Here is a 14,279-nt window from a genome sequence, read left to right on the forward strand (position 1 = left end):
GTTTTTTTTATTTCTTCATTTTCCACAAAATGATGACAACAAATGACAACTTCAAAAAACTCGCCATGCTTCTAACTAAATACCTCGGACTGTACACTTTCCGAAAAGTGGTTATTTTGGGGGTATTTGTACTGTCATGGCATTTTTGGGGCTCACGGAATGAGATCAGCTGTCAGAATGTCAGGATTTATCAATTTTTAGATATATACCATAGTTTGTGGACTCTATAACTTTCCTACCAACTAAATAATTAACATTGATTTGGGTTATTTTCACCAAATACATGTAGCAGAATACATTGTGGCCTACATTTGTGTAGAAAGATCATATATTTGCAAAATGTTTTAACAGAGACGAAAAAAAAAACTTTTTTTTTCATTATTTTCATTATTTTCTGACTTTTTTTGATTATAGTGCAAAAAATAAAAACATAGTGGTGATTTAAATACTACCAAAAGAAATCTCTATTTGTGTGAAAAATGATAAAAATCTCATGTGGGTACAGTGTTGCATGACCTTGCAATTGTCATTTAAAGTGCAACAGCGCTGAAAGGTGATAATTGGTCTGGGTAAGAAGGGGGGTAAAAGTGGCCAGTAGGCAAGTGGTTTAAAGTCTAATACTGCCCTGATAAGATTTTTACTAATGATGGAATAGTACTGGATTTATATTGCTGGAATTTCTAGACAAGATCACCATCTACCGACTATGGGCAGATGACAGGTAGAGCGATCTGCAAGAGCCCTCCTCGCCCCACCGATTAACAAAGTAGTGAAGAGAAGGGATGAGCTCAGGCATCTTGCTGTGTGAGCTCTCAAGCCAGGAAGCTTTCAAAACCAGTTCTAGGCAGAGGCATTCCTCACCCTGCTGCACACCCCTTTCATGTGTGGCTGCGGGGTGGGGAAGGCCTCTGCTGCCTGCGATTCGCTGTCAGCTTGTTCAGGCTCTTGTACCCCTGAGTTTAGTGTGCTGATCCCTGCCAGCCCTTCTCTCCAGTTCATTCAACTGGGGTGTTTGTGGGTGACATCAGGTGACAAGAGAGGAGGAACCAAATGCGATTTCTCCTGCGCTCCGGGACCCAGGCCGGTGGTGAGTAGATGGAATCAAAACTCCAGAAAAAGCAACCACCGGAGTATACAAAGTCGTGCAGCTCCAAACCAAGGCTGGGGAAGCCCAAACAAAACTGTGAAGTGAAACAACAAGAAGCGCTTCTTGTTGTTTCACTTCACAGACAAGAGAGGAGAACCAGCGGGGATCAAAGCACCAGAACACATAGCTGTGCCACAGCAGCCTGACCCTCCAGTACTGTGCCCTCCACACCCCCTGTACCATGCCCTCTAGACCCCCCTGCGCTGTGCCCTCCACACCCTCATGTACCATGCCCTCCATACCCCCCTGTGCTGTGCCCTCCAGACCCCCCTGTACCGGGCACTTCTGACCCCCCGTACCAAGCCCTCCTGGTCCCTCTGTACTATGCCTTCCTGACACCCCCTTCTCTTTACACTACCTTGCTGAGCCCCTGTGCTAGACACCCTGTTCTCTGCCTTGCTAGCCTCTCTCTTGCTTACCCTTGTCATCTGCCCTACTGATCCCCGTACATTGCTCCACATAATTCTGAGTCATGTACACTGCCATACATCTTACTGACCTCTGTTCACTGCCCTACTAATTACTGACCTCTGTACACTGCCCTACGTCCTACTGACCTCTGTATACTGCCCTACCAACTACTGACCTTTGAGGGCTAGCTAGTTATCCTAAAATAAAGGCTACAGCACCCCGGTGATCTTTGCTCTCTTCTATGTTGTCACCATAGATCTCCAATTCTCAAAGGTTGCCTAGCCCTGCTCTAGACCAACCAGAGTTCCTCCAGACAAAGGAAAACAGGGGTTTTTGGTCTGAGAGGCAAACACAACCAACTGACCCTTTAATGGTATGTACAGTTTGCTGTGGGATAAATATGTACCACATAAAGTGGACAATGGTGTTGCAATGATTGGTGGCAATGGTGAAAGGCAGGTGTTGTCTTAAAGTTAAACTCTGGTGAGCATTGAAAAATTTTGATTACCCGTCTGCCCTTGCTGTACGTTGGGTTCACCAAAACTGCTTGTTTGGTCAACATCATCATGACCTGTGGTCCTGCATTGTATGTGAGGATGTCAAAGGGCCCACCTACATTCCAAGAGCATTGGAAGTGCAGGAGAATGCTGGCTGCTGGGAAATTGAGAAAAAAAGGTATGGTTTGCTGCCTAATCTTGTCCCATCTAGGCAAAATTAAAATTTCAAATGCTTTGGGTGTGTGTAGTACACCCTGTTTTATATCGGCATTTGCTTGCAATTCCCAGCTGTCATTTTGACCTCTGGAACTTGTTTTATTTACCGAGGAACAGATCTTTCTGTTCCCATCTAAACTGCTGCACACAGAGAAGCCTCCACAGCGTCAAGAAGAGTTATGATATGACAGTTTATTATTGCTTCACTGAAACTTCCCTGGTTCATTTTTGGCAGATCAAAGGGGTGACCTTTGAGCTGCATATGATGTCAGCTAAAGTAGCCTTACTTTAAAAAAAATTTAAAATAAAAATGCAATAAATAAGCAGTGTTCCCATTTAACCACTTAGTTAACCATAATCAGCCCTAGTTATTCCCCTTTCTTCCCTTCTCCTCTTTGGTATATTATTGGTGCCTTTTTTTTTATACTATGCAGTGGAAACAAAACTGTATTGTCATTACGCACAGCAGAAATTATAGAATAAATACTGTGTGAATGTCTCAGCATTCCCAAAAACAACACAAATAATCCCCAGAATGGTTGTAATACATGTGAAATGTAATTTTTTTTATTATTGGCAGCTCCATCTAGTGGCCATACTGAAATACCACTGTAGCACCCTCTAGCTAGGGGGAGCTAGAGACCTGATTGTCAGTAAAGAAGGCTGAGTAGCAGCCTGGGTGTACTAGGCAGAAGGTCAAATTGTGGTCAGGAGCTGAGAGGCTCTGCAAGCCAGCCGCTCTGGAATTTCCCTCTGCTCTAGGGCTTTGGAGGAAGGCTCTTAAGGGTTCATAGCCAATCCTCAACAGGAGGTTGGAAAGGTGGAAATGGACTTGGACACTCTTAAAAGTGTTGAAGCTTGCTCAGCTGCAGGAGAGTTTGGGTAGAAGACAGTGAGGAAGATGTGAGGCTGAAGACAGGAGGCTGTGAGAAGGCCCAGTGAGATGTGCCCTACCTGCAGGCCTTGAGCTGGAATGGGAGAAGCTCAGAAATTCACTGGCCCCCAGAGAGAGGAACACCTGTATGGCAGGGAAAGATCGGCTCAGCTAAAAGGCCTGGAAGCACCCACCAACCCATCAGCGGTACACAAGAGAATCTGAGTGAGTACCCCTGCACCCCCTGGGGGATTAGGGGAAGGATCATTCTGGTGGAAAACCAGGTTTGCTGCCTATTTGAGACTGTCCAATTTTAAAGTAACAGGCGCCAGATCTCCTGTTCAGGGATACCTCCAGATTACTGGGTGAAGAAGAAGAGTTCATGTAGGGTCTGGGGTAGTACAATAAGGAGATGCTGGCTAGCTCTCCATTAAAGAATGTGCTGCAGAAAAGGCTTGTAAATAGTTCCAGGAAATTGTCTTCAGTTCATCAGTTTCCTTGGGCATCCTGTACACCCCTAACCTTATCTCAGTTCAAATCCCCTAAATAAAACAACAAAACCAAATATGCGTATTGCCTGGTGGTGCAGGACTATAGGGGGATCTTCTAGCAACTCCACAATAATGAAAATACCACATAATGGTGACTAAATGGAGTTGACAATCATAGGAAATACATTTCACATATATTACAAACAATACAGGGATTATTTGCAACTCCTTGTTGTTTAAAGACTAACACTGACCATATTAGAAAAAAAAACACTTTTTTTGTTTTGTAGCAACTTTAGTCTTTATATTACATAGAGAATAAAATATTTTTCTCAAAACAACATTACCAAGTGAAAGCTGTGTTTGTAATGAAAAAAAACCAAAAGAACAATATATGGACTAATATGATATCTTAAGTAGCACTACCCTGCAGGGGCTGCTTGATACTGCTTGTCCCCAGTGGTTGCCCTGACCCTGCAAGCCTTCCAACACCTCTGACATTCTGGGTTCAGACATATTTCAACAATATGTGAACAATAATGCAAGAGACACAATTCTTTTGTTTAGGATATACAACTGCAGTTTAACGAAAAAGAACATTGTCAAGGAACATCGCTTCTCCCACCACCATTGGGTTCCAGGCACAGAAAGTCAATGCACACCAACTCCATAGGCCCTTGACTTTGTAGGTGATCAGGAGGGCAGCTTTGGTTGGTAGAGTATTCCTTTGAATAAGCAGCAGTGGCATTAGCTCTCTACTTCTGCTCTCATAGCAGGTCAATAGAAGTGGTCCCTAACCAATCTGAAGGTCCTATCTGTCCCTAAGTGGCCATGTTCATCATGAAGTTCTATTAGTATAGCTTGTCTGTATTTGTCTTGGAGGAAAAATTGTCACCTTTCTTCCGAAACTTCTGAAGGACCCCTCTGATAGATGATGCCATCTCGTACCTGCAGCTGGTCCCATTCTTTGTAGTCTAACTTGGAGATCATGACGGAACAATTTAGTAGCAGGCTGGGATCTTGTTTGGTCAGAGCTTTCAAGGTTAAACTGCAGAGCGGGTCCTCATCTGATGCATCTTCAAGTCTGTCTTTGACAACTGTGGAAGCCCTTGCTTTTCATTTTATACCGGTTGCAGTATCATTTGAGCACTCCCTCTGGGGTGACTCCAATGGCCTGAGATCCAACAGTTCCTTTGTGTCGATGATCAATGCCTTGGCACAAAGCCTAGAGTCCCTCAGACATCACATGAGTCCAATTTCTGAACCTGTGTCCAGACTATGTGGTTTTTGGGATAAAGTGTCAGCATCTCAGTTCCCTATTCCTGAATGATATTTCAGACTGAACTGAAATCCCAACAAGGATGCTAGCCAATGATGCCCAGAGGCATCTAGCTTGGCCGTTGCCAGAAATTAAGTTAGTGGATTATTGTCTGTCTTGACTTCATAGGAGACACCTTAGAGGTAATCCTTCAATGTATCAACAACGGACCACTTTAAGGCCAAGAAATCCAACTTTTGCACTGGGTAATTTTTCTCAAATGGAGTAAGATTTCGGCTTATATAAGCTATGGGACATAACCTCCTATTTTGTTCTTGGTATAGGACCCCATCCAGCCCCTCTCGATTATCGTCCACATGGAGCTCATATGGTCTGGTAGGATCTGCATAAGCCAGCACTGGGGCTTCTGTGAGGCTTCTCTTGAGGTGATGGAAATCTCTCTCACATTGGAAAGTCCATCTCTTCTGAATAGATTCTTGTGACTTTTGATCTCTTAAACTCACTTGACCCGCCTTGTAATTCTTGCCTTCCCCTTTCCCTTCATCATTCTCAATGAGTAGTAATTCATTGAGTGGGCTGGCAATATTTGTGAAATTCACCAAGAATGTCCAATTTTAGGAGCATAATCTTAGGAAAGATCTCAATTCAGTGACTGTTCTTGGTCTGGACCACGTGGTAGCCACCTCTAACTTCTTAGGGTCAGTGGCAATCCCTTCTGCTGAAAGGATATGCCCTAGGTAGGTGACAGGCGTTTGATAGAACTGACATATCTCTAATGACAACTTCAGTCCTTTTCATGACACCTTTGAAGAACCTTCTCACGTCTTCATGTTCTTCCAAACCAATGATGTCATCCAAGTACACCAAGACCTCAATTAGGTTCATGTCTCCCACTGTGTGCTCCATTAGCCATTGGAATGTGGCAGGAGCCCGTGTTAGTCCTTGAGGCATCTGACTGAATTCAAAGAAACCTAAGGAACGCCATCTTTTCTCGATCGTTTGGATGCATGGGGATCTGATAGTACCCACTTTTCAGATCAAGGACACTAAACCATTTCACCCCTGACAGACATTGAAGGTCATCTATCAATTTGAGGATTATAGGAGAAGCGTAAGGTCTTCTGGATTCTCAAATTACTTCCAACTTCTTAAGCCCAGCAAGTTGCTCTCTAAGGTCTTCTCGGTCACTCTAAGGTATTCACCTTGCTCTCTCCCTAAACAGCCTTTCCTCCTGCAGCTATGCTGAGCATTTTTAGCACATCCCATGTCAGAGTCGTTCTTGGGAAACATCTTTTCCCATATTAACAACTGATCCTTGACTTCTTCCATTTAAGAGATAGTGATGTGTGTGAGGAAGAGGACTCACCTTCTGGGGTTTCTCTTGAATCTCCTTTCACCAAATCAGTAGGTGTTTCCAGAGTAGCTGAACTCACTTATATAATCAACATTTGGGACTTTAACCTGATACGGAAGTCGATAAAATTCCGGAGACTAACTGGCACCTTCCCTCCATTCCAGGAAAAGACTCTTGTTGGCACTATTTCAGGGACCCCTCCACTCCCATCTCTCCCTGTCATGAGTCAGTCTCCAAGACGACAAAGTGTCCCAGCTGATCCCAAGTCAATATGACTGTGGTCTTCATATAAACTATTTCACCAGGTTGCTGCACTCTTTCCCTAGTTCTTTGTCTCCGCAATCTTCCCACTCCTTCTGTTGGGTGCTTTCTGCTCCTGAACCACTCATCGAAATGCTTGAGAGTGTATTCTCTTGAGTGTGAGGTCTTCATTCTAAGCTAGCGGAAAAGGCAACCCTCTCACTTGGTCAGTGTTGGTACCAATTATTAGGGAATTTTGTCTTGTCCCTGGCGGTCTTCAACATACAACTGCTAATGTATCAAGTGTCTCTGTCTTCCCTGAGGTTGGGGGGCTGAAAGTTATTTTAAATGGAATGTAGCCATTAGAGATGAGCGAATCGAACTTGGCGAAGTGGAATTCGTTTCGAATATTAGAAAAAATTCGATTCGCGCCGAATCTGAAAATTAGCAGACTTCGGATGCGGGAATCGAAATTTTTCCAAAAATGGCGGCGACATGTGTGGCGACGGAGCGGAGATCTCTGGGAAGGCGCGCAGACAAGGCACGCTGACCCATAATGCATTCATTCATGACATGTGATCGCATTAGCCAATCAGCAGCCAGCCAGCCAGCACTGTGTAATGGTGGAGCTATAAATTGCGGCCATCTTACAATTCTCCATTTGCCTCCGGTCATTCAAGAGAGACAGACCTCTCTGTATTAGGGACAGAGTTAGGGCCACAGATACTTTAGGGACACAGAATCGTTACTTAGGGACACAGAATTGTTACTCAGGGACACAGAACTGTTACTCAGAGACACAGAATTGTTACTCAGGGACAGACACAGAATTGTTACTGAGGGACACAGAATTGTTACTGAGGGACACAGAATTGTTACTCAGGGACAGACACAGAATTGTTACTGAGGGACAAAGAATTGTTACTGAGGGACACAGAATTGTTACTGAGGTACACAGAATTGTTACTGAGGGACACAGAATTGTTACTCAGGGACACAGAATTGTTACTCAGGGACACAGAACTGTTACTCAGGGACACAGAATTGTTACTCAGGGACACAGAACTGTTACGCAGGGACACAGAATTGTTACTCAGGGACAGACACAGAATTGTTACTGAGGGACACAGAATTGTTACTGAGGGACACAGAATTGTTACTGAGGGACACAGAATTGTTACTCAGGGACAGACACAGAATTGTTACTGAGGGACACAGAATTGTTACTGAGGGACACAGAATTGTTACTCAGGGACAGACACAGAATTGTTACTGAGGGACACAGAATTGTTACTCAGGGACACAGAATCGTTGAATTAAAGAGTATGTCAGACAACACGCAGAGGAGTGGCAGAGGAGGCAATGTTTCAGGAGCGAGCAGACGTGGCAGCAGAGGAAGGGGTCGAGGCAGCACTAGTCGCAGCCAGAGGCCAGTGCTCCCGGTGTCATCCAGCGGTCGTGTCTCCACCGACAACCCTGCCGTCATCAATTGGTTGGCTCGGTCGTCTTCCTCTTCCCAGGTCACCTCTGACACCTACAGCCAACGGTCGGTGGGTACGTCAGACACAACCGTTAGTTGGCATGGCCCGGGAGCAAGCCCACTGAAATCACGTGTCCTCTACCTGCCCCTGTCCTTTGGTGTTCCCTCACCAAGCGAAGTATCGCATGCTGTGGGCTCAGCCCCACTGTACAGTGAGGAAGAGCTAACAGAGGGCGGTCAGGAACGGGGGGAGACATCCGCCTCTTCAGCAGCCAGGCGAAGAAGTAGTGGCGAGGAGAGTGGCTCGGTAGCCGGTCTAGAGACAGGTCTGTCTCCTGACCCACACGCAGCCGAGGGGGCTAGTAGTGAGGCGGAGACCCTAATTGATGATGATGAGGCTGATCGCACTTGGCAGCCTCGTCGTCATCAGGCTATTGCTTCCGCATCATCAGGAGAAGAGGGTGCCAGCTTGGCAGCGAGCAAAACAGTCGGTGGGTTGCCCAGGAGGCAGCAGGGTCGCAGCAGTGTCAGTGGAGGCAAACGGCCACGGAGTAGAGCACCAGCTCCACTGCAGCCTACCACCACGGCCAGTAGTGGTGCCGGTGTGCACGGAGGAAGTAGCAGTCAGCCAGTGAGGAGTAGCGGGGGCAAAGTTTCCTAGTCGACGGTGTGGCAATTTTTCGTCAAGCTGCCCGAGGAAGTAAACGTAGCCGTATGTCGACTATGTGGCCAGAAAGTCAAGCGTGGCCAGGGGGCCCATGTCTCCATCGCCACACTGTGCCATGTGCCACTTTCAGGTCTCCTCACACTGCTGGTGGGTTCCATTTTGTCATAGGGTGCTGGCAGATTACGGGCCTCCCATTGCTGCTGCCAGGCCCGTAATCTGCCATGGGCCCCCGTACCGCCTCCTCATGCTGCTGCCAGGTCCAGAGTGTCTCATGGGTCCCTGTACGGCCTCCCATTGCTGCTGTCTCCATTGCAACACTGTGCCATGTGCCACTTTCAGGTCTCCTCACACTGCTGGTGGGTTCCATTTTGTCATAGGGTGCTGGCAGATTACGGGCCTCCCATTGCTGCTGCCAGGCCCATAATCTGCCATGGGCCCCTGTACCGCCTCCTCATGCTGCTGCCATGCCCGTAATCTGTCATGGGTCCCTGTACGGCCTCCCATTGCTGCTGTCTCCATCGCCACACTCTGCCATGTGCCACTTTCAGGTCTCCTCACACTGCTGGTGGGTTCCATTTTGTCATAGGGTGCTGGCAGATTACGGGCCTCCCATTGCTGCTGCCAGGCCCGTAATCTGTCATGGGCCCCCGTACCGCCTCCTCATGCTGCTGCCAGGTCCAGAGTGTCTCATGGATCCCTGTACGGCCTCCCATTGCTGCTGTCTCCATCGCCACACTGTGCCATGTGCCACTTTCAGGTCTCCTCACACTGCTGGTGGGTTCCATTTTGTCATAGGGTGCTGGCAGATTACGGGCCTCCCATTGCTGCTGCCAGGCCCGTAATCTGTCATAGGCCCCTGTACCGCCTCCTCATGCTGCTGCCAGGTCCAGAGTCTCTCATGGGTCCCTGTACGGCCTCCCATTGCTGCTGTCTCCATCGCCACACTCTGCCATGTGCCACTTTCAGGTCTCCTCACACTGCTGGTGGGTTCCATTTTGTCATAGGGTGCTGGCAGATTACGGGCCTCCCATTGCTGCTGCCAGGCCCGTAATCTGTCATAGGCCCCTGTACCGCCTCCTCATGCTGCTGCCAGGTCCAGAGTCTCTCATGGGTCCCTGTACGGCCTCCCATTGCTGCTGTCTCCATCGCCACACTCTGCCATGTGCCACTTTCAGGTCTCCTCACACTGCTGGTGGGTTCCATTTTGTCATAGGGTGCTGGCAGATTACGGGCCTCCCATTGCTGCTGCCAGGCCCGTAATCTGCCATGGGCCCCTGTACCGCCTCCTCATGCTGCTGCCATGCCCGTAATCTGTCATGGGTCCCTGTACGGCCTCCAATTGCTGCTGTCTCCATCACCACACTCTGCCATGTGCCACTTTCAGGTCTCCTCACACTGCTGGTGGGTTCCATTTTGTCATAGGGTGCTGGCAGATTACGGGCCTCCCATTGCTGCTGCCAGGCCCGTAATCTGCCATGGGCCCCTGTACCGCCTCCTCATGCTGCTGCCAGGTCCAGAGTGTCATGGGTCCCTGTACGGCCTCCCATTGCTGCTGTCTCCATCGCCACACTCTGCCATGTGCCACTTTCAGGTCTCCTCACACTGCTGGTGGGTTCCATTTTGTCATAGGGTGCTGGCAGATTACGGGCCTCCCATTGCTGCTGCCAGGCCCGTAATCTGTCATGGGCCCCTGTACCGCCTCCTCATGCTGCTGCCAGGTCCAGAGTCTCTCATGGGTCCCTGTACGGCCTCCCATTGCTGCTGTTTCCATCGCCACACTGTGCCATGTGCCACTTTCAGGTCTCCTCACACTGCTGGTGGGTTCCATTTTGTCATAGGGTGCTGGCAGATTACGGGCCTCCCATTGCTGCTGCCAGGCCCGTAATCTGTCATGGGCCCCCGTACCGCCTCCTCATGCTGCTGCCAGGTCCAGAGTGTCTCATGGGTCCCTGTACGTCCTCCCATTGCTGCTGTCTCCATCGCAACACTGTGCCATGTGCCACTTTCAGGTCTCCTCACACTGCTGGTGGGTTCCATTTTGTCATAGGGTGCTGGCAGATTACGGGCCTCCCATTGCTGCTGCCAGGCCCGTAATCTGCCATGGGCCCCTGTACCACCTCCTCATGCTGCTGCCATGCCCGTAATCTGTCATGGGTCCCTGTACGGCCTCCCATTGCTGCTGTCTCCATCGCCACACTCTGCCATGTGCCACTTTCAGGTCTCCTCACACTGCTGGTGGGTTCCATTTTGTCATAGGGTGCTGGCAGATTACGGGCCTCCCATTGCTGCTGCCAGGCCCGTAATCTGTCATGGGCCCCTGTACCGCCTCCTCATGCTGCTGCCAGGTCCAGAGTCTCTCATGGGTCCCTGTACGGCCTCCCATTGCTGCTGTCTCCATCGCCACACTCTGCCATGTGCCACTTTCAGGTCTCCTCACACTGCTGGTGGGTTCCATTTTGTCATAGGGTGCTGGCAGATTACGGGCCTCCCATTGCTGCTGCCAGGCCCGTAATCTGCCATGGGCCCCCGTACCGCCTCCTCATGCTGCTGCCAGGTCCAGAGTGTCTCATGGGTCCCTGTACAGCCTCCCATTGCTGCTGTCTCCATCGCAACACTGTGCCATGTGCCACTTTCAGGTCTCCTCACACTGCTGGTGGGTTCCATTTTGTCATAGGGTGCTGGCAGATTACGGGCCTCCCATTGCTGCTGCCAGGCCCGTAATCTGCCATGGGCCCCTGTACCGCCTCCTCATGCTGCTGCCATGCCCGTAATCTGTCATGGGTCCCTGTACGGCCTCCCATTGCTGCTGTCTCCATCGCCACACTCTGCCATGTGCCACTTTCAGGTCTCCTCACACTGCTGGTGGGTTCCATTTTGTCATAGGGTGCTGGCAGATTACGGGCCTCCCATTGCTGCTGCCAGGCCCGTAATCTGTCATGGGCCCCTGTACCGCCTCCTCATGCTGCTGCCAGGTCCAGAGTGTGTCATGGGTCCCTGTACGGCCTCCCATTGCTGCTGTCTCCATCGCCACACTCTGCCATGTGCCACTTTCAGGTCTCCTCACACTGCTGGTGGGTTCCATTTTGTCATAGGGTGCTGGCAGATTACGGGCCTCCCATTGCTGCTGCCAGGCCCGTAATCTGCCATGGGCCCCCGTACCGCCTCCTCATGCTGCTGCCAGGTCCAGAGTGTCTCATGGGTCCCTGTACGGCCTCCCATTGCTGCTGTCTCCATCGCCACACTCTGCCATGTGCCACTTTCAGGTCTCCTCACACTGCTGGTGGGTTCCATTTTGTCATAGGGTGCTGGCAGATTACGGGCCTCCCATTGCTGCTGCCAGGCCCGTAATCTGCCATGGGCCCCCGTACCGACTCCTCATGCTGCTGCCAGGCCCGTAATCTGTCATGGGCCCCCATACCGCCTCCTCATGCTGCTGCCAGGTCCAGAGTGTCTCATGGGTCCCTGTACTGCCTCCCATTGCTGCTGTCTCCATCGCCACACTGTGCCATGTGCCACTTTCAGGTCTCCTCACACTGCTGGTGGGTTCCATTTTGTCATAGGGTGCTGGCAGATTACGGGCCTCCCATTGCTGCTGCCAGGCCCGTAATCTGCCATGGGCCCCCGTACCGACTCCTCATGCTGCTGCCAGGCCCGTAATCTGTCATGGGCCCCTGTACCGCCTCCTCATGCTGCTGCCAGGTCCAGAGTGTGTCATGGGTCCCTGTACGGCCTTCCATTGCTGCTGTCTCCATCGCCACACTCTGCCATGTGCCACTTTCAGGTCTCCTCACACTGCTGGTGGGTTCCATTTTGTCATAGGGTGCTGTATGGCCTCCCATTGCTGCTGCCTCCACCGCCACACTGTGGCTCCACACTCTGGTTTTGGCCCCGTGACTGCCCAAATGAGTGAAGTGTGCGGTGATTCTAAGATTGACGGCACTCATCTGCATGTCATACTGACTGACAGTATTATTTCTCTTCCCCAGCAGACTCCAAGGGCATTTAAATTAAAGGTACAGTGTTCTGCACTAATATAAAGGCTCTCTGAAGCCTAAAAAACACCCTTTTTAAAGTTAAATTCGCAGCGAATATATTCGCCTCGAATCAAATTTATTCCTCGAATTCGCCGAATCAGCCGAATCGAATTTTTGAATTCTTCGCTCATCTCTAGTAGCCATCATAGGGGAATTTTTCAGAGCCAATAGCCCAGATTTCCAACTTTACCAACTTGCGTAAAAGGATATGTTTAAGATACTTGTCATCAAAGTCTCTGTATAGCAAGGTCACTTTGGCCCCGGTGTCTAGTAGTACCTTAGTGTACACTCCCTCCACCTGAACTAAGACTATAGGAGAGGGGCCTACAAGCTTCTCAGGAAAATCAACTGGTGTTATATGGTTGGCTTGACCCTTTATTCTCCCTGCTATTTGGAATGATTTGACAGTGACTTTAGACTGAGGTAGTGCATTGACCCTGCACATTTCCCCCTTGCTCTGTTGGTTTTTGATTGAGCTTTGTTGAGGATTCCAATGAGCTTCTAGGAGACTTCTTCTTACATTTTTGCTTGGATCCCAGACTATCCTGTCTTTTGGAGTGCTGGCTTTCCTTGGGGCTCTCAGTTATCTCCTTCACTAAGGCCACTTGATGTTTCCTCCTTTCCTAGCAAGGAGACGCTTCTGTATCGCCTTTAGCACTTCAGCTGTTAAGTCTGTCTCAGTCTTTTTTTCTGGGGCACTGAGCCCTAAAATGGCCAGGTTCTCCTCACAGGAAGCACTTCTGCTCTTCATAGGCTGAAGCATGGGCTCATGAAGGAGAAAAAGCGACTCTATGTGTAATATGTAGTACATTTATTGAGCAACATAATAAGAACCACTCACATGGTAAAGGAAAACAACAGGCTTAGGCATGTGTGATGAGCATGAGCATATGCCTGAGAAGGGAGCTCGCCTTTGCCTTTCACTTGCGTCGCGCATGCTCCGAAACACCTCGCATTGCATGCTGGACATTAACCGCATGCCGCCCAGCCACTGTACATGTACGGCGGCAGGGCGGCACTGGTAGGCAAAATGACGTTTTAAAACGGACCCCGCAAAACAGGTAGGGGGCGCGCGTGAGGCGTGCGCCCGCCCTGCCTGTCCCGCGGGTGTCAGCCGCCGTTTTACCGGCCGTTTTCCCGCGATGAGCTGTCATCACTGTCACAGAGCAGAGCTGCATTGTTTACACACAGCCTGCTCTGTGACAGTTCCCCGACAAGCTGAAGAGGGAGAGAAGAATTTCTCTCCCTCGATCAGCTCCCCCCTCTCTCCCCCCGTCCAGCACACACCCCCGCCCCCTAGTAAAACACTCCCCTTACACAGTAAACTCCTAAAAATGTTAACCCCTTCCTCCCCAGAAGACATTAGTACATTTTCAGTGTTTTTTTTTCACTGATCACTGTATTGGTGTCACTGGGGATGTCAGTGACCCCAAGTCAGTTCCCCCCCAGTGTCAAAATGTCCGCCGCAGTCCCGCCATAAGTCGCTGGTCTCTGCCATAAGTCCCTGATCGCTGCCATAATTCGCTGATTGGCGCCATTATTAGTATAAATAAAAATTAAAAATCTCAGTATCTTTCCCGCCATTTGTA

Source organism: Staurois parvus, unplaced genomic scaffold, assembly GCF_062004578.1.
Source record: "Staurois parvus isolate SC_StPar_1 unplaced genomic scaffold, SC_StPar_1.0 ptg000011l, whole genome shotgun sequence".
Classification (NCBI taxonomy): domain Eukaryota; kingdom Metazoa; phylum Chordata; class Amphibia; order Anura; family Ranidae; genus Staurois; species Staurois parvus.